We start from the raw sequence: 27,593 nt of genomic DNA on the forward strand, positions 1-27,593 counted from the left end.
AACTCAGGGGTTGATTGTGAATCTGGAACAGGAAAACTGAAAACAAAATATGGAGAGCTATAACCAAGTCGTACGACTGGGGCTTCCCTAGAGCACTGGCAGTCTTGTGTTTTTTTTTTTTTGAAACCAAAATCATTCTTTTATTTCTTCAACATATAACAACTTACAGCATTAAATAAACCAAAGAAAAAGAACAAAACTACAAACTTTATATACAGGAGGAGTGTGGATGTGGCCAAAATATAAACAAGAGAAAAATAAATTTTCATATTTGGGATTGAGAACCAAAGGACATATTATAGACTTATATACCCACCCACAATTACCCTGGTCATTTTCTCATCCCTCCAATTATTATTTCTTCATCCAGTTATAAAATTTTTCCCAGTTTTTAAAAGTATCACATTTCGGCACCCCTTTCAACCGGTTAGATAAAACATCCATTTCGGTGGCCTGTAAGATTTTATCAATAATCTCCTCCTGAGATGGACATGTTTTCTGCCTCCAATATCTAGCAAACAAGATTCTTGCCGCCGTTAGGATATAAATTGTTAGATACTCGTCTTCCTGTGGGACCTCATTCCTTACTAACGATAATAGCATCATCTCTGGTTTTAGTTGTATATTTATATTTAAAATTTCTTTTAGCAATCCATGAATTTTGACCCAATTTTTTTTTTGCTACTTTGCACAACCACCACATGTGATAAAAAGTACCTATCTTCTCTCCACACTTCCAACAGATAGGTGATATTTTTACATTGATTTTAGAAAGCTGTATTGGGGTAATATGCCATCGATGAAATAATTTTAAAAAGTTCTCTCTATAATTAACTGGTTTAAGGATCTTGTAGTTCATCTTCCAAAAAAGGGACCACTGATCTAAGTTAACACTTCTTCCTAGGTTTTTGGCCCAACTAATCATAGTTTCTTTTACAATTTCATCTTCTAACTTTATTTGGTTCAGATAATTGTACACCTTTTTAATTACCTTATTTTTATCCTTATAAAGTATTTTATAAAGTCTTGAATGACTTCTGTGTTTGTTGGGTATGCATTACCATTCCTGACATATTAATATGACAACGTGTTGCTCTGGATGACTCTTTTCAGACTTGATTCAGATACAGGAATACAGTTAAGAAGTCTCAGGTGTCTAGCTAGCTTTTCTATATTAGTTTATTTAACTTCTGATGGAGATACACCTCTATAATCAGGGTTGGCTTGACCACTAGGCAAACTAGGCAGTTGCCTAAGGCACTGGGAGGAGGGGGTGCCAAATTGGGTTCCCCCTTTCCTGGTGCCAATGACAACCACCTAGTTTGCCTGCCTGCCTCCCCCCACCATGGCCCCCCCCCCCACTGCCCACCTTCCCTCCCTCCCCAGCACTGCAATGTAGCACCATGCTCCATTACCCCTCCCCTCAAACATGCCGTGCTGCGCTGAGGCTGGGCCCTACAGGCTTTGATGTGGCCGGCACACCATCTAATGCTTTGAAGCCCACACAGGAGAAGGCTTCACTCCCACTCACTTCCAATTCCAGGTGGTGGGCAGGAACCCTTCCTAGGGCGCTATGTGCCCTCGGGCTGGCACTGTCTACAACGTTTCAGGTTTGTTAAGGGAATAGTAGAAAAACAATACTATCAGAGAATCTCTGCTTCTATTTTCAGCTTTTATTAAAATGCAAATATTTCACTCTTAACATTGTCTAATTCAACAGAAAATTATTCCATCAATTGTTGTTACATAATTAAAGAAGAGCAATGGCATGAGTCCATAAAAGTTTCTTACCCCAAAGATAAGCAGGTCACAGACAAGGAGCATCTTCTGAGAAGAAGCTTTCTATCAATTCAACTTGCCATATTTTCATAACATAATATTCTAACAATAGCTAACTGCTCCCTTTGATAAGGCTGCACATTCTTGGCTAATTCATTATTTTATAATTTCAAGCACAATGTCAGGTTGTCTATACTTGAAACGTCTTCATAAAACATCTAAAATGGTTTGGGTAATTCTTGCTACTTTTATCTTAACATAGGGTGCAATCACATGAGCAGTTTGGCTGGACATAGATGCGCCCCCCCCTGGATTAAATGGGCATGATTAAAAGGGCACATTTGGTTCCCATGCTAAAATAACTCCCATGCAGATTAAAAGTTGTTGTTGTTCAGTTGCACAGTCGAGTCTGACTCCTTGCAACCCCATGGACCAAGTCATGGCAGGCCCTCCAGTCTTCCACTATCCTCTGAAGTCCACCCAACTTCATCAGTAATGCTGTCCAGCCATCTCATCTTTTGCTGTCCCCTTCTTTTTTTGCCTTCTGTCTTTCCCAGCATTAGGGTCCTCTCCAGTGAGTGCTCCCTTCTCATTTGGTGGCCAAAGTATTTGAGCTTCAGCTTTAGCATCTGACCTTCCAGGGAACAGTTTGGGTTGATTTCCCTTAGGACTGACTGATTTGATCTTCTGGCAGTCCAAGGGACTCTCAAAAGTCTTCTCCAGCACCACAATTCTTCTGCGCTCAGCCTTCCTTATGGTCCAATGGCTCTCCCCCCAAACATACTCCCATCTTTGAACCATATCTTCACTTCTGTGAGGTTGGATATTCTTCCTATACTCAAGATGCTTCTGCATCTGGTCCTCAACACATCTAATGTCTATTGATATGAATTAGGCAGCTTCTAATCTACACAAGGCCATATAATCACATTGGTACTTTGTTTTCTTACTCCTCTCCAAAGCTGTTCTATTCTGGGTCTCTAGTCTAGACTCCCTTTTTGGCACACTTAACTGACAGGCCAGGCTAGCTCTGTTTCTCAGTACAGAAAAATCTTCTGTGATCTTTTTGGTCAAGACTAGCAATTGTTCCCTTATATTTCTGGTCATATCTGTGACACTGTGCTATAGTCAGATCATTTCTTTCAGATGCAATGACCACCTCCATCCGCAATAGTATATAGAGTACAGGGAGGATCAGAATGCTGATAGCAGGGGAGAATAATAAGGGCAAAGGACAATGAGAAATCTCAACAGATAGAAATATCTGCTGGCAAAGAGCCAACAAAGAGACAGATGGGCACTTGGGAGCTCCCTTCTCCCTTAGGCCCAAAGAACAATGGTAGAACAGATTACCCTGTCTAGTAGAAGTCTGGACAGAGAATCATTCTTTTATTTTTTCCCCCTCACCTCTGTATACATTATTAGTAGGCGGTTAGCTTACTATGCAAAGGACCCAAATGCATGCTTTGTGCAGGGCTGTTGAGACCCATCAGGAAAAAAAAGGTCTATTTAAGTATTTTGTACTCCACTTTTTACCCCAAAATAGCTTCCCCGGTGACTTAAAATGATTGGAATTCAGCACAAATGTAACTTTAGGACTATATGGATAAATAGGTAGCAGTCTCTGATGGCCCTTGGTAGCATGTCATAATTCAGTTTTCTAGGGTTTTCCTTTGGATGGAGGAGTTGGAAAGAGCTGAAAGCAGGCTCTGGGCCTGACTGATGGCAAAGATGACAGCCTTAATTGATCCTCTTTGGGCTCCTGCTCAAGATATTTTCAGAAATCTTCCCTGGGGGTATCCACTTCCACACATCAGGATTGTGTGCTATTAGGGCTGCCAAGACCCCCTTGGCCACTGGTAGGGTTGCAAGATCCAGGATGGGAAATGCCTGGAGATTTGGGGGTGGAACCTGGGGAGGACAGGGACCTCAGTGGGGTACAGTCAGTGCCACAGAGCCACCCTACAAAGCACCTATTTTCTCCAGGGGAACTGATCTCTGTAGTCTGAAGATGAGGAGTAACTAGGGTTGCCAGGCCCAACTCAAGAAATATCTGGGGACTTTGGGGGTGGAGCCAGGAGACTTTGGGGTGGAGCCAGAGCAAGGGTGTGACAAGCATGATTGAACTCTGAAGGGAGTTCTGGCCATCACATTTAAAGGGACCACACAACTTTTAAATGCCTTCCCTCCATTTGGAAATAATGAAGGATAGTGGCACCTTCTTTTGGGGTTCATAACTTTTAGTTTGGGGATGTTTTGAGGAGAGGCACTGGATGCTATGCTGAAAATTTGGTGCCTCTACCTAAAAAAGCAGCTCCCCCCCCCCAGCACCCCAGATACCTATAGATCAATTCTCTATTATACCCTATGGGAATCAGTCTCCACAAGGTGCAATGGAGTGCCCAACAGTTTTTTTCCTACCCTTTCTGGCTTTCTGATAACCCTGAAGCGGGCGAAGGGCCTCCAAGACAGAGGATTCTCTGCCCTCAACTGGGGATTAAGCAACCAAAAAAGTCCCATGGAAAAATGGAGTTAAGGAAAAAAACCCCAAAAGGTTCCGTGTATAAATCAGCCTTCAAATATCTTTCAACAATAAAGTCCGCTTGAACTGTGTCAATAAACAAAATCCAATTTATTTAAAGAAGCCATAAGCTTTAGGAAAGTGTGGATTGTACTGAATCTACATGTAACTTTTCCACAGACAATTTTTTGTGTGTTCTTCCTCTTCAGTCATATACATTTATTATTTACAGCAGATTAATCATACATGCGACAGGATTAATCAATTTAATTTTCCTGTTTCGCTTCCATGCTTTATCCCAGTCAAAGCTTATTTCATTTCAAAAGCAATCCTTATTCATTCTCTATTGCTTTACTCTCAACCTTCAGAAGGATTGTGGGGAACAGGTACAGTTGGTATATGGAGCTGGAAGGTTCTCTTAGAGTGACCTAGGAACCTGGAATATTGTCCCTGTACTCCTTCTCCATGGCATCGTTTGCATTTCTCATTTTTATCCCACCCTTTCTTTAAGGATTGTCCTCTCCTTCACTTCAGTGAAAGCAAAAGACAGCTTCCTTCTTAAAGTCCTACATTGCTTAGGACCAGGGCATCTGAAGGACCATCTTCTCCTATATATATATGTTCCTGCCAGGAAATTAAGATCACAGGGAGAGGCCCTCCTGACTGTCCCATCAATTGAAGAAGCTCATTTGATGGGCACACAAGAGAGTCCTTTTTAGTTGCAGCCCCACAATTATGGAACAACTTCCCCAGAGAGGTGTGCCTGGCCCTCTCATTTTCAATCTTCAGGAGGCAGCTGAAGACAGTTTAATTAAAGCAGTCCTAAACTGTAAAATTTTGGTTTTATGTATTTTAATGTACTCTATTTAATATAATCTGTCTCAAGCTTTGTAAGAAAGAAAGTCAGCTAATAAATGTTCTAGATAAATAAATAATATACTGGAGTTATGTATACTACTACCACCATTAAAATCCAAGTGAGGTCAATTTAGAGATCTTGAATTTGAGCATCTATAGAAAGAGAGATGGAGTCAACTGCCCCCCCCCTCCGGCCACGAAATTAGTTTTGTTCTTTCTGTATGTATTATTTAATTTCTGGATCTCTATTGTTTGATTTCTGGATCTCTAGTTTCATCCATATTTGAACAAGACACTAAAACTTTGGTGGAGTTTCAGACCATGAATTCAAATGTTACAAATTCATGAGATTCTTGTGAGGTTTCTTATATCTTTTTCGATTACTTTGCAATTTTTTTCTAAGTGGGACTAGCACTGCTATCCACTCAGCAGCCCACTTTCTAAGTTGATGACAAATTGTGACTGTTAGGTAATAGAATCAGAAAGCTTTAGGTTTAAAAAAAATCAGAAAAGACATTGTGTGCTAAAGAGAGTGCTTTTATAACTGATTTTTAAACTTAAAGTTCTAACATTATTTTTACTACTCTTTGTCTCCTATAAATTAAGATGAAAGTAGTTTGCCAAGGGGAAACTGGAGTTCTGCAGAATGCTTCAGAGATCATGTCTTTAAGGGTTATTAAGCACAATTTGTTTTTGTCAGATTCCAATTTATCTGAATTTTAGTGAATCCAAGGAACGAGCTCTGACATCTTGTATATCTTTATTAATCATTCATTCTGGAGACTTTGTACTTGTTTGACCTTAAGGACTACTTACTGTTTACTTCACAGAATACTAAGGTAAACTCTTTTCCTATTCAGTGTTAAGTTCATCAGTCCATTTACTGGGCACAAAGCAGGCAACAAAGCAGATTATTGTAAAGTGGAAAATATTTTAGAAAGAGGGACTTTGAAAAGATTCTGTCATCTTAATTTGTGGATGTAGGAAAATTCACACTGCTCAGAGTTATGTGCCTTTATTCCTCTTCTAGGGTTCTCAAGGCATGAGGGCTGATTCAGTCATGATGCACATGCAGAACTGTACAAGAACTCCATATAAACAGTGTCATGTATAAATGGTCCACAGGTCCATAATAGGCTGTGTAGTTTTGACGTTGGCCATTAATATTCCAGCTTGTAGATAGCTTGTTGTGTTGCGCATGTATGTAAATAATCTTTTAAACATGATACCAGCCATTTGGAGCTCCTAAACAGGGAAGAACTTTTAGCAACAATTTGTGTGGTGAGACCTCAGCTCTGAGGTACTAATGGTTACTATGAAAAGGATTATATATTCTAGAACCTATCTAGAATAGATCAAGAATAGATCAAGCAACAATTTGTGTGGTGAGACCTCAGCTCTGAGGTACTAATGGTTACTATGAAAAGGATTATATATTCTAGAACCTATCTAGAATAGATCAAGAAGCAGAAAGGATACCTCCTTACCATGGTGGGGGTGTGCATGCCTGCTGTTCTTTTCAGTTCTTCCTGAATGATAAACTTAAGGATCATAAAAACATGACCCTTTAATTTGCCTGACCCTTTAATTTGCTTGCCTGAATTGTCCCCTTTGGGAATGTAGATTGAACTGAGCTTGAACATTATAATGCTGCCTTGTATTGAACTAGAGCATTGGTCCCTCTAGCTTATTCTCTCTGACCATGATCCTGAAATGAAAGAATGGTCTTTCCTGGCACCTGAGAACATTTACCTTGAGGTGCCAGGGATTATACCTCGGAGCTTCTGCATGCCAAACATGTGCTCTGCTACCAAGTCATAGCCCCCACTTGATTTTGTTCTCTGCAGTTGTAGAACAAATGTTGGGGACCTAAGCAAGCCCAGGCTTCCTGATTCTGTGGGACCCACCCTCAGTGTCCATGCCACAAAGAGGCAACACAGAGTGGCAAAGCCTGCCACACCATTGTTTTATATGGGCTGGTCCTTTAACAGCCCACTGTCTGGTGAGCAACTGGGATGCAGCCTGAAGCCAAGGTTGGAGAAAGAGAGGGGTGAGTTGCAGCTGAGATGTGAGGGTGCAAATTTCCCATAGGAATTTTCAGAACCTGTGGGAGTTCCAGGGAAGTGGATCCTCCAAAGTGACCAGCCTCAGGATAAGCCAGGCCCTTCATAAGGCAATGGAAAATCAGGGAGAACACATTGGATATTGCTCCTGAATCTGAAAGGAGTTGGGTGAGGTGAATAACAAGGGTGAAGGCAACCTCCTTCCCTCTCAATTTGTGTATGAGGCTTGGTCAACATATGCAGCTGAATGAAATGGCAGAATTGGCCACTGGAATGGAATGTTAACTCACCAAACAAAACTCTTTGCAAAGAGAAAAATTGACACAGAGAGGATCTAACTATCACTGCTGATGCACCAGAGTTCAACTTGAAGTTAATATTTTAACATTGGGAAGCTTTTTTTTCCTTCTCAAATCCAACTTCTGGAGAACCTGAATGACAGCACACTTTTTTTTGGTCATAAGATTGAATGGCAAGTCTTTCCCCTCATTCCAGATATAAAGTTCAACAGAGCTTGGGAAAGGCAATCCTTCACATTCAGAGGTACTTTAAAAGTATACTGGTATTGTTATATATTTAACAGTTATATGAATGTGTTGGGATGTGTTGGGTTATGAGTGTGTTGGGGTGGCACACAGTGACAGGACAAACAATAACTGCATGGCTCGCTTGGTTGATGGTAATTGTGAATGTGGCTCTCTGCAGGTCAGAGAGTGAATAGCACTGCAGAATAAAAATAGCACATGCTATAGGAAATTAGCCAAAGAACAACAGCATTTGAAACTTGGACTTCTGATCAACGCTTCAAGATCATAAGACATAAAGGTACATATCTGTAATGTACATATTACTGTGAAGTTGGAGACTATGGAACATTTACCAATGATTGTTGACATTCACCAGGGAAAAAAAAATACACAACCAAAATTCTCCAGTTGCTCCCCAGAACAACAGATACATCCCAGACAACTAGGTAACATAAACTTAAAGCACAATGGCAGACATCATTTTGGGCCGTATGCAGAGCTTTTCATTGCTGAGATATGCCAGCAATCCAGTTATGGCAAAGATTGCCAGGCAAGTAATTACCAGAATGGAGTGCTAAGCAAGCAGTCCCTGTGTCAAAGAAACTGACCTTGTGAAGATAATGAGACAAGGAGAACTCAGAACAGATGAAAGCCAAGAGCACCTACTTTATCTAGTGACAGCCAGGGAACACCTTCATGCTCAATCAGTTCCTGCTAATGAGACAAGATGGGGCAAGATGTTAAAACAGCAGTAATGGGCAAACTTTTTTTCCCAGCTTAATGATGTATAACTCAGTTAGATAAAATTGTCTTTTAAACCAGGCACGATCATAAGTGTGAGCATAGGCACACAAAGGGGCTTCTTAATATATTTTGGATATATTTACAATATAATAAGAATAATGTAAGTGAGCCATATTGTAGGGAAATTATGAAAATCTGTCGTGTTTAGTAGATGAACTCATGCTTAGGCAGCTTTTAATGAGAGCAGCCCAACATGGAGTACAACAGCTTTTAAGATCAATTATTTAAGTGGGCTTAAGCACACATAACTCTGTGGTGGGTTGTGGTTAGTGTTAGAACTGTGGGAGCTTGTCCCTGGCTGGATTGTCCTTCCTCTTGGCTGTTCTCAGAAACAAATCTTGGGAACAGGGCTACCAGCAGTGGGGGAGGGGGGAGTCCTGTTTCTTTAATGGAGGTTTAATGTGTAGAAATGGGCAGATGAAGCTTTTCCTGGCATGGGGATCACCCAGGAAACAACATCCTATTAAGCCAGTATTAAAGGTGCAGGCTGTTGGCAACCCTACTTTGCAGGTGGAGCAACAAGATAGAGCTGGGCTTAAAACTGCCAAGAAGCTGATAACTGGCGTAAGGACAAGACCATATAAGGAAGTAAAGCCTGCAGAACCTGACTGGATGCAGAATTGCAATGGATCTGGGACTTTGAGGGCCAAACTGCACATTGTAAGTCCCACCAATTTACTGCAGGAGCTAGCAGCCACAGTGCAGCTGTGAGTTCCTGGTAGCAACTCCATTCGGAAGAGTGGCGCAGGCCTGATTCTGATTGGGACCAAGGCACTTTACCCTGCACTGTTTCCGTTAGCTGCAATGGCATTGAGGTCAAAATGTGCTCTATTTGGGGAAGGGAGATTGCATGGGCAAGCAAATACTCTAGCACCTCCCTATATCTGTTCTTGAGGTAAGAATTTAAATTGCTGTAACACAGAGACACTTTCTCTTTTTTGTATAAAATTTGGAAGGGAGGTTTTTTTAGATTAGGGTTAGAATCTTAGAAAACCTCATCCTCAAAATGTGTTTTCCATTGAAATTAATTAAAAAGTGAGGGGAAAAGTATGCAAGTGTGATAGCTTTAATAAAGGGCATTTTTAAAAGCCCTTTCTACCAAAACTAAAATACATTTTTCTATATATAAACAGTGTGGCTCTTCTTTGCATGAGGAGTGTACAATGAGATTTGGTACTACAGTATTTGGGATTTAAATTGCTAGAAAAAATGTGTACTTCAGAGTGCAGTCCCAAGAACATATTCCTGGGAGCTATCTCCACTGAATGAACTTGAATAGGATTATGAGTAGACCTGTTTAGGATAACACTGTAGGTATTTAACAGAGTAAGCAAACACACAGAAGTAGGGAGAAGGTGAACCATAGCCATGCAACTATGTCTTGGGACGTATACACTGAGTGAAATTCATTCTTGTATAAAGTCATCCCCAGGCAAACTGACCCAGCCAGTCTTTTCCTCCTCCTATACGAGTAAAAGGTAATGCTGGACTGTGGTGGACTCTATTTTCTTTCATGGTCGTGGACCTCTGAGAGATTTATTTATTTATTTGCTTTGATTTCTATCCCATCTTCGTGCAAATGGACTCAGGGTGGGTTACAGTTACAATAACTGGCTCAAAAGGCATCTCAGCACTTTGATAAATCAATGAATCAAGAATGACTAATATACAGTTCTGAGGCCATTTGCATAGGACAAAGTAATGTGGGCATCTCTGGTTGCTGCCACTCATTCCATCCTACAAGAGAATGGCAATGTATGCCTTAGTAATTGTAGACGTCTCCTCAATGGGCTTCGAAGGATGTAGTTTTGCTTAGGATGGTACTGTTTACGAAGTCCAGCAGGACTCAAGTAATGGACTGTGGTCTTGAAATGGTGCCTTTCTGCGGGATGCACCACTACGGTTCTCAGGCTGTACCATTTGAGTGTGCTGGTTAGGGACTGCATGTTTTAATGCTTCTTTTAGTAAAAAAATTCCTGCCATGCAGAAAAATGGCATATGAGAGAGAAGCATAGGCTGAAATCCTTCTCCTGGACATTCTACCCTTCCTCTGTCAGGGTGTTTCTAATGTTATGAACTCCAGTCAGGCTGGATTCCAGTCACTTTTTGATCTGAAGAAAAAGGTTTTTGGCAGAATGTTATTCTGTTCTGACACCCCTCTCCCAGGGAGCCTGTCAGTGTGCTGTGTGCTGAAGCAGCCAAGTTTGATTTGTGACAGCTGACAATTTTTTGGGGGGAGGGGGGAAGGTAATTATGTTCAAATTCCCAAAGAAGAAAAAAGTGATCCTAAGCCTCGAATGGCACTAACAGCCACAGAGAAAGCATCAGTTTCTTTTCTTTATACTTCTCTTATTTTAAAAAAAATACTAGATTTTGAGACAGGCAAATATAATTCCCCATGTGTAACCCCAGGGAAATCTGGGCTCATCACTTCTGAGAGAGTTTTTAAGTTAGATGAAGGCTCAGAATCAACTTGATGCTTCTCTGCAAGAGCCAAGGGAAAAGTAGATAGAGACAGTGGAAATGCAGTTTGGTCAATTTGGGCTGGGATCTGGGTTTAGTTCTTTCTCTCTTTTTTGCCATGAAGTTTGCTGGGTGACCTTGCTCACTCTCCTTCATCTACTTCACAGGCTTGTTGTGAGGGTACAAGGTGGAAGCAAAAACTATGTAGACTGCCTGGAGCTTCTTAAGAGAAGGGCAGGACAACAGCTACAAAGATACAAAAGATGAAGGGGAAACCCTTTAAAAATGAACTGCCTTCCTAGATTTTAGTTTCTTACACAACCATCTCTTCACAGCACTGATGAGGGTCATTACTGCTGCTTGCTGCTGTTCATCCCAATGCCTTTCCTCAACCACCAGCCTGCTTGATTTATCACTTGTAAGCAGTGACAGGAGGGACTGTGAACCCAGATGAGACCAGCCCATATGTCCCTCTGGCTAGAGCACTGGAGGGAATGTCCAAAAGAAGGATTTCAGCCTATGCTGCTCTCTCGCAGTGTGAGGACTGTGGTGGACAGCTGAGGATAGTTATACCAGTAGGGTTGCCAGCAGGCCTGGAGAAAAATGTTGTGTCCTTTTAACACAGTATCACTGCACCCACCTCACGGTCCCACTGGGTTGCTTCTATGTGCTGTTTATGGCTACCCCAGCCCCTCTTTCTCCTCAGTTCTTCCTTTTAAAACTTTTACCTCCGGACTATAGAACTAATGATATGATTTGGATTTCTCTGTACAAATCTCTTCGGGGTTTTTGCTTTCAGATGGTTGTATAATTCTATTCGTAGGGGACCACAGCAGCTTTGACAGTTTTTCCAAATTATAGGCACCAGAGAACTTTAAAATAAACCACAGATATTTATTATAACACAAAGTCTTAAACTGGGGATATGGGAGATATTTACACGGGTTATAAAGTATCTCACTCAGTTGCTCAGTTGTTTCAGGCTTTCTAATGTAACTTTTTCTTTCTTAGGTCTCTCAGGTTCACAGTTCCTCTATATCATACACTCTCCACCACTAGTATAGGCTGGCCTCTTGGGTATGATGTGCCAGGTCTCTCCAGTTGACTGGAGCCTCTACTCCCAGCCCTTCAGACTCTTAGACCCACATCTATTCCCTCAACCGCCTCTCTAGATCTTAAGAGATGTATATATGTGTCTGTGACCATTCAGGTCTTCACGGTGACTCTCCTTCTTAGTCACACACAGCCCCTTGCTGTTTTTATAGAACTAGCAGTCAGATTTTCTTCTCTCCTCAGCTGCTGTCTCAGCTCCCTCAAAGACCAACTCTCTCTGACTCTGTCAGGCACTAACTCTCTCCAGCTCTGTCAGACACCAACTGACTGCCTCAGCCGTTAGCTGTCAATCTCACTGAGAGTTCTGAGTACTCTGGCCCCCACCCTCAGGTCACCTGACGCAGGCTTTGTGCGTCTTCAGTTTTCTTGGTTTTCTGTTAACCCATACCTTACTGTCACACACAGGCTTAATGTGGTTGATAGGTCAATAACCATTAACAACCATTTACATATAGTTACAACAATCCCAAATAAAATGAAAGCCCCATCAAATTCCAACATGTAGGATATAAAGGATAGCAAATACATAATAGCATCTAAAATGTATATTTTAGCCACCCTGAGCGCATCAGGGGAGGGTGGGATATGAATATGATAAAATAAAAATAAAATAAATAATTAAAACCATTAAAATCATGCCAAAAGAAGAAGAGAGATGTACCCCTATATGGCTCTGTTACTATGGAAGACACAACTTGACTATTTTCTTGGAGACAATTGGGTTTTCACCCATTACAGTTTCTCAAAGAAGGCCTTATGCAAGAAAACTGCTGGTCTACCTAAGAGGGGAGAAATAATCTTATCCCACAGTTCTTCATAGAAAGAACAGCTGAAAAAGACATGTCTCAGCAATTCCACTTGACCTATAGAACAAAGTCTTTCTGCATATGGGATCTTTTTATATCTCCCTTTTATATCTCAATTGATGTCATAACTGCACATCTAGCCAAGGTAAATGCTCTCCTATGAGAAGGAATATCTAATTGGCTGTCAGTGTTCCCTCTAAACTGAGTTAGTGTGAGCTAGCTCATAATTTTTTAGCTTACTGCTCACACATTTTTGTCAATAGCAGGAAAAATTTATGCAGTAGCTCACAACTTTAATGCCAGTGGCCAGTGAAGTAAATTTTTTGCTCACAGGACTCCACAGCTTAGAAGATTGATGGTCATAACATATCTAGACATAATAGGAGCAATAAAGTTTGGTGATTTCATTACCGTATTTTTCGCTCCATAAGACGCACCTGACCATAAGATGCACCTAGTTTGTAGAGGAGGAAAACAGGAAAAAAAGTATTCTGAACCGGCAATAACACAAACTCTTCTCCAATCAGCGCAGCAATAACACAAACTCTTCTCCAATCAGTGCAGCAATAACACAGCCAGCAACAGCACTCACTCCTCACTTGCAGCCTTTCCTCCTCCTCTGTACGATCTCCTCCTTCTTGGCTGGGACCCGCTTCTCCACGCTGCCACCATGGAATTGTAAGTTTCCTGCCTGGACCCGCTCTCCTTCCATGTAGTCCTTGCTTTCTGATCTGGCTGCAGGCTTCCCCACGGCATCATTAAGGTCCCCAATGTGCACTCTTTTTTGCAGTATTCGCTCCATAAGACACACACACTTCCCCCCCACACACACTTTTTTTGGAGGGAAAAGTGCGTCTTATGAAGCGAAAATACGGTAAATCTTTTTGGTGCTCTGTGTCTCAAACCCTTTGTTTAATAATACATTTCATCTGATCTGTATTCTGAGCCAAAAGGGCACAGGATGTAAGTCCCATTCTTTCTAAATTGCTCTCAACCATGCATCTACCTTGGCTAGTAGAGGTGTTGTGTTATTAGAGAAGAAGGCCTTTTTGGTCTATATGACCCTTAAGCCACTGAAGAGTAGATAATAACAAAATTCTAGCCTTGATTCTCATTTGACCTGTTTCTAAGCAGAGGAAGGCATTAGACACATCCAAGGGAACCTGTAAAATAGCATGGAGAAACTTAGATTATATCTTCTAGAGCAGGGGTCCTGGGCCATGGACTAGTACCAGTCCATTGCTGGTTAGCAACCAGGCTGCAGAGTGAGGCAGAGCAGCCCTGCCACCCCTTTTGCTGGAATGAGGCAGAGCAGCCTTGCTGCCCCTTTCACCTGCCTGAAACTTGGGTGGATGAAAGAGGCAGTGCAGCCTCACTCCGAAGCACCACCTCTTTCATCTGCTTGGGACCCTGGTGGACAGAAGGGGCTTTGTGGCAGCAACTTACCCTTCATTTAAAGACCCTAATGGGGGGCAGGGATGGGGCAGGGGCAGATTGGGGTGGCAAAACCCCCAGCATATTCCCCTATTGGTCCGTGGAAAAATTGTCTTCCACAAAACCGGTCCCTGGTGCCAAAAAGGTTGGGAACCACTGTTCTAGATCAGGGTTTCCCAAACTTTTTTTTCCTGTGGCCTGGTGATTTTTACACTTCTCCTTCGTGGTCCACTAAAATTTGGGGGTGGAACCAGGAGACTTTGGAGGTGGAGCCAGGAGACAGGAATTATGTCATTTCCTGTGGTGTCACAGACCAAGTGATATCACTTCCGGGACACACTGAACCAAAACTCCACCTTTTCCTGTGATGTCACTTCCAGGGCACTCCCCCCAACCTGCCTCTTCTTTGGAAGTAAATTCATTTTCAGAAAAATCTCTCTGAAACTCATGCTGAGCCAAAATGGGGGTGGAAAGTGGGCGGTCCTATCTTTTCACCCCCACGGCTGCATGCACTTATCTGTTTGTGTATTCTTCTCCAACTTGCAGGCACTCTTCATGCCCATGTTCAATTGCCTGCACCAACTACACATCCCTTCCTCAACAGCACTGGCCAGAGTATGCAGTTGGGAGTGCTGTTGCCATTGCCATCAGGAATGCCAGCATTGCGTACCACCCACACTGGGCCCTGGCAGTTGCTCTACCTCAAAATATGCTGACACATTTAGTAGGCCCTTCCTTCAGCTGCTATTACTAGAACCCTGCCTCAAGCTACAACCAAGCTTGCTATTTTTCATACTTTTCTTTGGTTGAAACACTGGGAAATTGCTGTGAAAGATAGCAGAGAATTGTACTTCAATTAATGCAATTAATGAATTAATTTCAAGTTATATGTTCATACAAGTTATATGAAGTTCATACAAGCTTTTCTGCAGTTATCCAAAAAGGATATTTATGAGGGGCTTGCAGCTTTTTACTGACTGTGTTTCCCATGCCTTTAAAAGCAACCTGTTGTGCAGGTTCTTAGCCAGTGAACTACTTTCATCCTTTTTAATATCTACAGGAGGAGTTTTATTTTGGTGTCAGACAGCTGTTAAAAGCAGGACCAGTAAAATGGTGCCAAGTTCATAGTACCGTCTTTTCCAGTGTTGTTGAGATATACTGCAGTAATCTCCAATAATCTCTTTCTGCCCCACACCTCTTACTCTCACTCACATAGAAATCTTATAGAAGGCCACCTGGCTACAACTGGGGGTGCCAACTTTTTATTGGCAGAGCTCCTATGTCTGCAACAACAGTATGATGAACAGAAAAGTTTCACCAGCAAAAATGAAGGAAAGAAAGAGAAAGAGAAAGAATGAAATGGAAGGAAAGGAAAGGAAAAGAAAAGAAAGACATGGAAAGAAAGAACATACCAGCTACTGGAATGCCCACTCCACGCCCCTCCCAGCTGAAAAACACACACACATCTTTCTTTGCCACCCAGGCATCCTGGGGAAAGCTCCCCAAAAGAACATACTGCAAGGCACATGAAAGCTCATACCTTGAAGAACAATTCATGGGTCTAAAGTGCCAATGGATGCCAGCTTTTCTCTCAAACACTGGGAGTGGGGGAGAAGGAAGGAGAGGCATCCCAGCTCCTCTCTGCACAACACAGAGACAGGGCAGGGCTAGCTTTCCTGGGGGCGGGACTAGCTTTGGTTTTTCTTGTGACCCTGTAGTGAGGCTTCTGTGACCCGGTACCGGGTCACAACCCTGCAAATGGGAAACACTGTTCTAGATGGAATGGAAGCTAGTAACAGGGATGCCCAAATAAATGCCATAGAGAAACTGTGTTATAACTTTGGTTTAATATAGCTTCAAAACTGTTGGAAAATATAAACCGCACTTAGAATGAATCTCTGAATGGCATACACAGATCTCTCAGCATGGTCAACCATCAAATTTCAGTGTGCTGTATTGAAGCCAGTCTCCTGCAGTACCACTTCCAGGTAAGTGAATTTCCCTTCATCATCCAGGACCACTTTTTGGGTCCCTGCCAAATGCCACCACTTTAGTCTTATCATAATTAATTATCAGGTGTTCTTTAGCACAATATGTTGAGAATCTATCTAGTGCCCTTAATGTGTGGAAATGGGCAAGAGAAACTTTTTATGGCAGGGAGGTAAATAACATCATCTGGTAAATAACATCCCGTTTCCCCCTATTGGAAGGACAGGATTTTTCCCCCTTCAGTGTCTTCACAAGAAGCAAACGGTGGGGACAGATCCCAATTCACCAATGTGGCAAACAGGGCTAAGTCTGCTCCCATTTTTTTTTCTCTTTTAGGAGTTGATTTTTCATTCTTCTGGTCTTGGTACACTCTAATAAATAATGTAGCAGAGAACATCCAGATAAGTGTTTCTGTTTAGATAAGATTCTTTTATTCCAGAAGAGGTCAATATATCAACAGCTATTTATGTTTTTATGGGCAAGGGCACAGCTGTTACATGGCTCTCAGTTATGCACATATGGTAACTTCTGATCATTTGAAATTATACAGACTAAATTTTTGAGAGCCGTATTTGTGGTTCCCCAGTTTGTTCCCAGTGTGGTGGTATGTCTTGTGGTGCATTTAATTTCTCTTGAACTCATGTCTTGATATGCAGGATTAACCACTGCCTAAAGCCTGCTTTTTCCTCCTGTGTGATTTGCACCTTTGACTCAAAGTCGACAGTAACAGACACCTGTCAGTCAAATGGGAAACAAAACTTTCAGAGAAATTACTACCTTCAGGTAATTCTCCTAGTAGATGAATAGCCCTTGGTTACTCCAAAGTCAAATCTAGAATTAAACAGAAGATTTGAGATATTGAATTACAATAGGGAACATGTCATTCAAGACTTGACACAGAATATTATTTTTTTCATGGATAAGAAGTCGTACTGTCTAGCTAATTTCTTTCTTCTTAATTACTGTTATCACAACCAAAGTCATAAACAGCAGATCCTAAACCCACAAAAGGAAAGCCTAATGATTACTACAAGAATTATTATGTAACTATCTAGTTATTTACTAATCTCAAAACCTAGGAAACCCTTTACCTTGATATGATTTAATGTTCTAACTCAGGGGTCCCCAACACAGTGCCCACTGACACCTCTCCAGATGCCAAGTGGGTGGGCCTTTTCCCAACAGGGCTCTAATGGGCTTTTGACATCTGATTGGCTGTGAAGATTTTTTTAAATATTGCTTTGGGAGTAGCTGTCGCAACAGATCAAAAATCTTCACTGTGTGCCTGAAGGTAAGATCTATGTATGCAAGAAAATATTTTTAAGCAGTATGTTAATTTATGACATAGTCCTGTTAAATAGAGCTTCTTCCTGGAATGTTGAATAGTTAATATGAGGGTTACGTGGGACTTCACTCCCTGACCTCTTGTGGCCGGATCTTTCTAATATGGCAGCCATTTAGTTGCTGCACTCCCCATATTATGCTAGAATTCCAAAGGTGCCCCAAATGTTCTCAAAAAGTGTTTTACCCTCTGCATTTTTGGAAGGATGATATTGTGGTATCCTGTACCAAGAACATATATGCCCTTGTGCAAGTAGGGAAGTTGAAATTGTTGGGTATGTTTTATTGTATTGTCCTTTTGTAATTATTTTAAATATGCTTTTATTGCTCCAATTCTCCCTAAAACTACTGGTAGATCAGAGGAATCATATACATCTCTTCTTCTCTCAGATCATGAGCCTTAACATAAGAACATAAGAGAAGCCATGTTGGATCAGGCCAATAGCCCATCCAGTCCAACATATATATTTTGGCCACTGTGTGACACAGAGTGTGACACAGAGTTAGAGGACAGTGACATTTTTAAAGTGTAGCTCTTCCCACTCAACACACACACACAATAACAGAAAATTATCAGGGCCCATATTAACCCACACTAAATTCAGAATGTCACATCCAAACCTCATGAAAACAGAAAAAGCTGTAAAAGAAACTAGGCATTTATTGGACAGGAGAAGCAATGCAGTTGTGAAATCAAAAGAGCTAAAGGGGGTATCCAGCTTTCTTGGTTTAGCAAGGCAACAGGAGAGTGGCAAATGAGCAGCTCAAACTACCATCTGCATAGGGCTGCCAAGTCCAATTCAAGAAACATCTGGGGACTTTGGGGGTGGGGCCAGGAGCAAGGTTGTAACAAGCATAACTGAGCTCCAAAGGGAGTTCTGGCTATCACATTTAGAGGGACCACAAACCTTTCGAATGTCTTCCTTCCATTGGAAATAATGAAGGATAAGGGCACCTTCTTTTGGGACTCATAGGATTAAGCCCCCTAATTCAATCCTTTTGAAATTTGGAGGGTAATTTGGTGAGAGGCACTAATTGCTATGCTGAAAATTTGGTGACTCTATCTCAAAAAACAGCCTCCCCAAGTCCCAGATAACCACGGAACAATTCTCCATTATACCCTATGGGAATCGGTTTCCATAGGGAATAATGGAATGCCTTGCAGATATTCCCTCCCCCCACTTTCTGTTGACCCTGAAGCAGGGGGAGGGCCTCCAAACTGGGGGATCCCCTGCCCCTACCTGGGGATTAGCAAAACCAAGAGGGACAAACACAGTGAGGTTAGGAACAGGAGAGAACCGTGTTCTACTAAAGAATAAATTAGTTATGAGAAGTTGTTTCTGAACAATTCTGAAACCCTTTGCAGAATATACTTCTGAAAACTAGATGCAATAAATGCAGGATATCTCATTATCTTAAGTGCTTAGCACTACATAGTTTATAATGTACAACAAACATTCTTGCAGTTTACAATATACATTTACATAATTCGTTTCCAGCAGCCAGCAGCACACTGCTAGGCTGCTGGAACGTCTTTGCCTCCCTGGGAGGAACGGGAGGACTTTCGCAGCCCATTTGGGTGTGTTTTTGAAGGGGCGGGGCTTGCTGTGATAGCAGGAGTACCATCCACCCTCTACCTCAGTCTCCAGGCTGAGATTGGCCTTCCCTCCCACCCTGTTTGTTATGTAGGCAAGTGCTGGTCGCCTCATGGTTTGGGAGGCCTGGTAAAAAAATGTTGCTTTCCAGTTGATTGGCAGTTTGCTGGGGTGTTTTTTCGCCTACCCTACATAGCAGGTCAGTGGATTGTGGATTTGGCTATACGAAGGTGCTGTTAAATAGGTTGGTCACTTTAGTTTGGCAGGTTGTTAATGGGTTTATGGTTCTATGTGGCTAGGGGAGGACCAGAAAGCATCCCCCTTTTGGGGATTTAGGGGTCTGGCAGAATTGGCCCTTGAGTTTGATGCCCTTGGGTGGGAGGATGAAGACTGTCCTGGAGGCTCGGCTAGAGGGTGCCTTCCATTGAGATGTGCGTCTGGTGGTAGGATCCTCTGGGACTTGCCTCCTTCCTGGGCCGGCCTAGCGGGAGCTGTGCCACACAGCTCTGGCTGGGGGGCTGGGTCTCTCGCCTGCTAATAGCAGGGGAGCGATCTGTTGAGACCCCTGGCCCTGATCTTGTTGCCCTTGCCATTTATTATTATACTTAATAAAGTGGCCCTTAGTTATACCAATACCTTGTGTCTGACTCTTCATTCCGACTTGAAGGGGCAAAGGCAATTGCCAATTTACAATTTAATGAAAGAGTCCATTCAAAACGAAGACTCCAAAAGGGGCAAAGTCCTGATAGATGTGAAAAAGCCTCTCCAAATCAGTAATGATTACTGATTTGGAGAGGTTTACAAAGCCATGTATTCGTATCAGCCTTCATCTGATCATTCACTTCATATTATCTGGAATGAAATACATAAATACATACGCCATAATGCAGGGGTGGCCAACGGTAACTCTCCAGATGTTTTTTGCCTACCACTCCCATCAGCCCCAGCCATTGGCCATGCTGGCTGGGGCTGATGGGAGTTGAAGGCAAAAAACATCTGGAGAGCTACCATTGGCCACCCCTGCCATAATGTGTTACAAAAAACAACAAAAATTTGTTTGTAAAGAACGCAGCTTACCCAGTGCTCACAGCAGTATAAGTGCAGATAGTCAGTTTCTCCAAAGGGCATTAGCGGTTCTCTAACACCCAGACAGAGCAGGCTTTTAAATACTATCAGCTGTTAAAAGTCTTAAAGGAACATATTACTCTTTATTTGCAAAACAGGATTATTCAAAACTTACAAAAGGGTGCGAGATCCAAAGAGGCATTAATACCATAGGGAGTTACTGTATCAAACTACTGATTGAAATAAGTTCTCTAACACCCAAGCAAGGCAGGCTCTTGATACTGTTAGCTATTTACAGAGGACAATCTTATAGGAACATTTTACTCTCTCTTTACAAAACCGGATCATTAACAACTTACAGATAGGGTGTAAGATCCAAAAAAGCATTAAGACTATAGGGAGTTACTGTATTAAACTTCTGAATGAAATAGGATTCCTTCTGTAGTAAAATCTTATGTACATCTTTGACATCATGAGAACTATTCGTTTGTAATTTATAAACAATACCACCCTTAAGCTCTTTAGGATTGTGGGAGTACTCCATCATATGACTTACAATGGGTGCATCCATAACTTTCATTTTAACTTGAGAAAGATGTTCCCAAAAATGGACCTTAAAAAGTCGCATAGATGATCCAATGTAAAAAAATGGACAGCTGCAATGGAGATAATAAATAATCCTTGAGGATTCACAATTAGTAAAGTGTCTCAGATGCCATGTAAAATTGTTAATGCACACCTCATCAGTTTGAATGGTGTGCTGACAAACCGTGCAGTTTTTATGACACCTAAAGTAGGACACACTTAAAGTAGGTGGAACTCTCAGAAAGGTTCAGGAGCTGTGCTCCTGTGAGCTCCCACTGAATCCGAGACCTGAATGTGTGTGACTTAACTTCCCAGACATGTCCTTGAAGCTTCCCGCTTTAATAAGTCATCTCTCAAACTGTGGAGTGATCCCATTTTAGGCTGTGGAGAGATCCCATTTTAGGCATAAATAAGTAATCTCTCAAACTGTGGAGTGATCCCATTTTAGGACTTCATTGCTGAGGTCCAGCTGAACCAGGCTGCCACCAATCATATTACCAGCTTCTGTCTGGAGCCCTAATAGCAGTTTGATGTGCAGACGTTAGCAGGTGATATTACTGTGACAAACTTCCTCTACTAATGCTAACTTTAAAAGCTGCTGTTAAATACAGAGGAAGTGATTAGGACAGATCCCTTCACTCCAACTGTCAGTCCAGAGTAGAAAAGCAGTAAGGACATTTAAAAGTTTTTAGAGTCCCATCATTGCTGAGGTGCCTCCCCAGCCATCTGGATGGTCGGGAAGTGCCCTGATAGTGCCCAGGAAGCCAGGGATGGGTGCATGAGTGCTCTGGAAGTTCCTCCAGGGCACCCGCGACCTGTCCTTGTTCCAAAGGTGGGCCCTGTGGCTTCTGGATGCTCCAGGGTGCTCCTGTTTCTGATGGCTCTTAACCACATCAACACACTTACACTCTGAGCCAGTGGTGTGGAACCAGCCATTAAGTACCTTTTCCCATCCACAGGAACTAATGTAACTGTCAGTCAGGTCTGTGATGAGCATCTAATGCATCTGACAAAACCCACCCCTATCATACATTAAGGCATGATCCTTGACCTAACCGCAACAATACTATGAGGGCAAGAAGCCCCGTCACTTCAAATAACAATAATAATCTGTATATTATCAGTGGTAATCTTTGTGTCAAGGGGGAACCATGGAACACATAGATATTATGATTTTGGGCATGAAACTAAAAGTCAACAATTCTTCAAGTGCAGAGCGTACTAACAGAATAGACTATGCTTGAGAGAGATGCAATGCCTTATGGGGGAAAAAACCAAACAGAGAGCCATAATCTAATTCAGAACTGGACAGAACTGTCCCATTTCTTCTATAATTCTGCCACAATAATCATAACCATTCTTAGGAGTTCATGTAAAGAACTTCAAGTAGAGGGTACAATATATTGGAAGAATGCCAGTTTCAGCATGAATTTCATAGGGATCTATGCCAACCAGTGGTATAGTGGTTTTAGAGTGTCAGACTGAGTCTGGAGTCAGCCATTGCCAGTCGGCCATGAAATTTGTTGGGTGACTTCAGGCTAGTTACTCTTTCTCATCCTCATGGAGTGCTATAAATGCCCATGATATCTCTCCTTATACCCCCTTATGGGGGAGGGGGAGATAATGGAAGCTGCCCTGAGCTACTTGAAGGAAGAGTGGGATTAAAATGTTGGCTATTTTTTATACAGGTACTTTCACTGTTTTTTTTTACAGGAGAGGTAGTTAATGCTGATGCAGGGCTCTGCTGGCATTATAAAATTGCATGTCAATTACACCAGATGATATCCTACAGCAGTTCGGCATCTTTAAGAGATAGCCATATGTTCTTCAAGTGGCCACATTTTAGCTCAATGAGTAGCCTGCACTGGTTTTGTCAAGATGGTGTTCTATTTTGCATTATTTTAGTTGGTCCTGACAGATGGTATCACAGAGCTTTGTTTGAGGACTGTGCTTTGTCCTTGTGTGTCTATTTGTGTTCCAACTGTGCGCTTCAGAAGCAGGATAGTCTATTCAAATTGTTAGAATCTGGCAGAAGTAGTTTGTGTTCGTCAGACAATTCAGATCAACTTCAATATTCAACACATATTTTGTTCTGACTTCACCAGAAGATAAAGTTTTAGATTGCTTATTTTGTAAGGTGGTTTTGTTTTCTTGTTTAAAAAACACATTTAAAAGCATGGCAGACTCTCAGGAATCAATCCTGACCATGAAGACGTGTTTTAAAAATCTAATGCATGAAACGGGCAACATTCCCTTTCTTGCCACTAGATGTCAGATTCTGAATAGGTCTGGCACACCTTTCCTGTATGTAGTAATAACATTTGTAACTCTTGCAGGCAATTTTGGATGCAGGAAATATGTATTACCATTTGACACGCATATACTTGTAATTACTGCATGAATAACAAGTGCATTGGTGTTAAATGTCTACTGTAGTAAGTGATGTTTCTACTATAGAAAAATGCAGTTTGGCATATCATGCAACTGGTCTTCATTATCTATCTGCTTCACTTTCTCACCACTGATTTGTCCACCTTGAGTCCACAGCTCTTCAGGAGAAAGGTAGGAATATAAATAATTTAAATAATATGGCCTCAGGTTCACGAGTCAAATATACTTCTGTATATTTGGAAAAAAATATTCAAAGCATTAACTACATTAACATTCCAAAATGGGGGTGGGTGGGAGGGAGACAAATAGGTTTGTTCAGACCAGCTAGCAGGCTGAGGAAGACTGATAGGATAAAAACTGAGGATTTGCCTCCTCAACAGTAAAACCACACAGAAAAATCGTCACATAATTGACCAATATGAGAGAACTACCAGCTTGGATCCTCAAATATGTCTTATCATGGTGGTCTCTCTATTTTAGTGTCTTGCTGTGCCAGTGAGCACCACACACTCACCAGGCTGGTAAAGATCAGGGGTTGGAAAATGCTGAGCTGAATTGCTTCTCAGAAGGGGAGCAGGCTGGGGCTTCTGTTTGGGGTAGTGGAGGGCAATTTAATGCCTACTGCCTACTTTTCTCAGTCAGAGATCAGTCCAAGATATGCACAGGAAACTCTGAGGAGATTTACCTTGGCTAAAAGGGAGTCCCGGAGGGGGGGGGGCTCCTTTGAGGCTTTGAGGGGTCTCTGGAGATGAGTTGCATATTCATCATCTGCAGAAGTTTCCAGAGTCATTTATTTGACATAAGCTCGACAGGATCCTAACCTTCTTTGAGACTGCTAAACATCTAAAGCTATACAAGACCGGTGTTGGATCTGGATAACTGCAGAAAAAGGTACTGATGACTGTCTTCATTCCGGGACTATTTAAAGTTAAACAAAATAAAATCAGAAGGTGGGAAATAGAGATTCAGAAAGCTTGGAAGACGAATGGGAGAAGGGGCGAAATTTGAACGTAAATTTAAAGGACAGTGCTAAAAAGTGGGAAGGAATTTATTGTTTTGTTTACTTGTGGTTTTGGTGAAAAAGCCCCATCATCACAGATTTGCAGCTCTCACAGTCAACGCAGGAAATACGTCAAACATCGTGAGATCTTTTTACCAGTGAAAACGAGATTTGGTGGTAAGAAAAGCAGAAAGTGTTGAATGGAAAAGGGAAATCATTGAAGCAACTAGCCTACTCTAGGACTATAATATCATAGAAAAACATTGGCGGCCATTGCTAGGAGGTCAAAATTTAAACAAAGTTTTTAAAGTGTTCGGGACATTAAAAATTGGTGAAGCTGACAGAGGTGACAATTATAAAGTAAATACTATTGGACATTATCGCTGATAATTATTTTAGAAGCCTTTTGAAAGGAATTTTTTTTTAAAGGGAAGCAGAAAGTCGCGACTGCCATTTTGGAAGAAATAAAAACTTTAAAAATTAATATCTGAGCCCAGGAGGCTCTGAGGACTGCGAAATAAGGCTTATTGAAAAGCGCAAGCCTTACTCTATCAAACCTGATAGTTTAAATTTATTTTGGAGAGGTCAAAATTTTCAGTGTTTTTTTAAATGTCAGAGCATAAGTTAACCCGTGCAAGGACTGCCTCAATGGAGAAAATGCAAGAGCAATTAGAAGCAATGGAAGCCAGGATGATTAAAGGGGTGAGAGACATGATAACTGATAAGTGCCAGATTAAAGTCCTATCTTCTTTTGGAAATTTTTCCATTTGTAATCCCAACAGAAAAGTCTCTGCAACTTTCTTAAATTCATATCCCAAGATCTTAGAAATCTCTTGTTGAATCATCTGCCAATACTTTTTTGCTCTTTCACAAGTCCACCACATATGGTAGAAAGAACCTTCATGTTTTTTACATTTCCAACATCTGTCTGGCATCTTATTATTTATCTTTGCCAACTTTTTAGGAATCATGTACCATCTATACATCATCTTAAAACAATTCTCTTTAATACTCTGACATGTTGAGAGTTTCATAGAATTCTTCCACAAATATTCCCATGTATCCATCTGTATTTCTTTATTTACATTAATTGCCCACTTAATCATTTGAGATTTCACTACTTCATCTTCTGTAGACCATTTTAAAAGTAATTTATATATTTTTGAAATTAATTTTTCATTATCTCCAAGCAGAACTTTTTCCATTTCTGTTTGTTCTCGTCTTATTCCTTCGGTTTTAAGATCACTTTCCACCAAACTCTTTATTTGTTGCATTTGAAACCAATCATACTTATAATTCAGCTCCTCAGCAGTTTTCAACTCTATTCTACCGCTTTGTATTTTTAATAGTTGATTGTATGACATCAATTTTCCCTCTCCTAACTTAGCTATTTTTATTACTTCTGCAGGCACTATCCATAGTGGTTTTCTCTCATCCCCATATTTCTTATACTTCATCCAGACATTTAGCAAATTATTTCTTATATAATGGTGAGAGAAAAAACCATCCATCTTTTTCTTCCCATAGTACATATAAGCGTGCCAGCCGAATTTATTTCCATGACCTTCCAATGTTAAAAGTGTTTTATTCAATAACGTCACTCAATCTTTTATCCACACCAAACAAACTGCTTCATGATATAGTCTTAAATCTGGTAATTGAAATCCTCCTCTTTCTTTAGCGTCTGTTAAAACTTTCATTTTAATCCTTGGTTTCTTTCCAGCCCATACAAATTCTGAGATCTTCCTTTGCCATTTATTAAATTGTTTGCCGTCTTTCACAATCGGGATGGTTTGGAATAGATACATTATTCTCGGCAAAATGTTCATCTTAATTGCAGCTATTTTCCCAAGCAATGACAAATTAAGCTTGTTCCACTTTGTCATATCTTCATCCATTTTATGCCATAACTTTTCATAATTATTTTTAAACAAATCGATGTTCTTCATTGTTATTTCCACACCCAAATATTTTACTTTAGAGGTAACCTCACATCCCGTTAGCTTCTGCAGTTCCTTTTGTTTATTTACTTGCATATTTTTACATAAAAGTTTTGATTTTTCCTTATTAACATAAAGTCCCACCAATTCTCCAAAATTTTGTATTTTAGCTAACAACAAAGATGTTACTTGTATAGGATTTTCATTTATAAACATTATGTCATCTGCAAATGCTCTATTTATAGGTAAATCCTTTAATTTTCATTCCTTCTATTTCTTCATCATCTTGTATTTGCATCAATAAAATTTCAAGAGTCATTATAAACAACAATGGAGAAAGCGGACAACCTTATCTTGTGCCTTTGCTAATTTTCATTTCATCTGTGAGATCTGCATTTATACATAACCTTGCACGTTGTTCAGCATATATTGCCTTTATCATTCTTACAGTTTCCCCCCAACTTTATTTTTTCCATAACTGCAAACATAAAGTCCCAGTTCAGATTATCAAAAGCTTTCTCTGCATCCACAAAAAATAATGCAACTTCCTTCTCTGGATGTCTTTCATAATATTCTACAATATTTACAACAGTTCTAATATTGTCTCTTATTTGTCTTTTGGGGAGAAAGCCTGCTTAATCTTCCTTTATAAAATTTATTAAATATTGTTTAAGCCGTTCTGCCAGGATTCTTGTGTATATCTTATAATCATTATTTAATAATGAAATTGGTCTATAATTCTTTACATTCGTAACGTCTCTATCTTCCTTTGGAATCAACGAGATTACAGCTTCTTTCCATGTATTGGGTACTTTCCCATTTAATCTTATTGCATTCATCAATTTTTGAAGTTTCGGTACTAATTGTTCTTTAAGCATTTTAAAATTTTTTGCCATATATCCATCTGGACCAGGTGCCTTTTCAATTTTCATTGCATTAATCGCTGCTTCAATTTCTATTTTTTCAATTGGATCATTCAAAATGTTTTCCATATATTCAGTTAAGGGTGCTATTTTGATCTTTTGCAAATACGTTTCAATCCTTTCTTTCCTTACTTTAACACCCTTAAATAAATTAGCATAATACTTTAAAAAATCTCTCTTTATTCCTTCTTGGTCCACCATCTCTTCCCCATCAACTACAATTTTATTAATAATTTTACTTTCTCTCTTTTTCTTCAGTTGCCAAGCCAAGTACTTTCCAGGTTTGTTTGCACCCTCAAATGATTTCTGTTGTAATTTTTTCAAATTCCATTCCATTTCCTTATTTAACAAATGTCTCATTTGTGTTTGCAATATTGTAATCTCCCTTATAATTTT

The sequence above is a fragment of the Heteronotia binoei genome, chromosome 7, assembly GCF_032191835.1.
Source record: "Heteronotia binoei isolate CCM8104 ecotype False Entrance Well chromosome 7, APGP_CSIRO_Hbin_v1, whole genome shotgun sequence".
In the NCBI taxonomy this organism is placed as follows: Eukaryota; Metazoa; Chordata; class Lepidosauria; order Squamata; family Gekkonidae; genus Heteronotia; species Heteronotia binoei.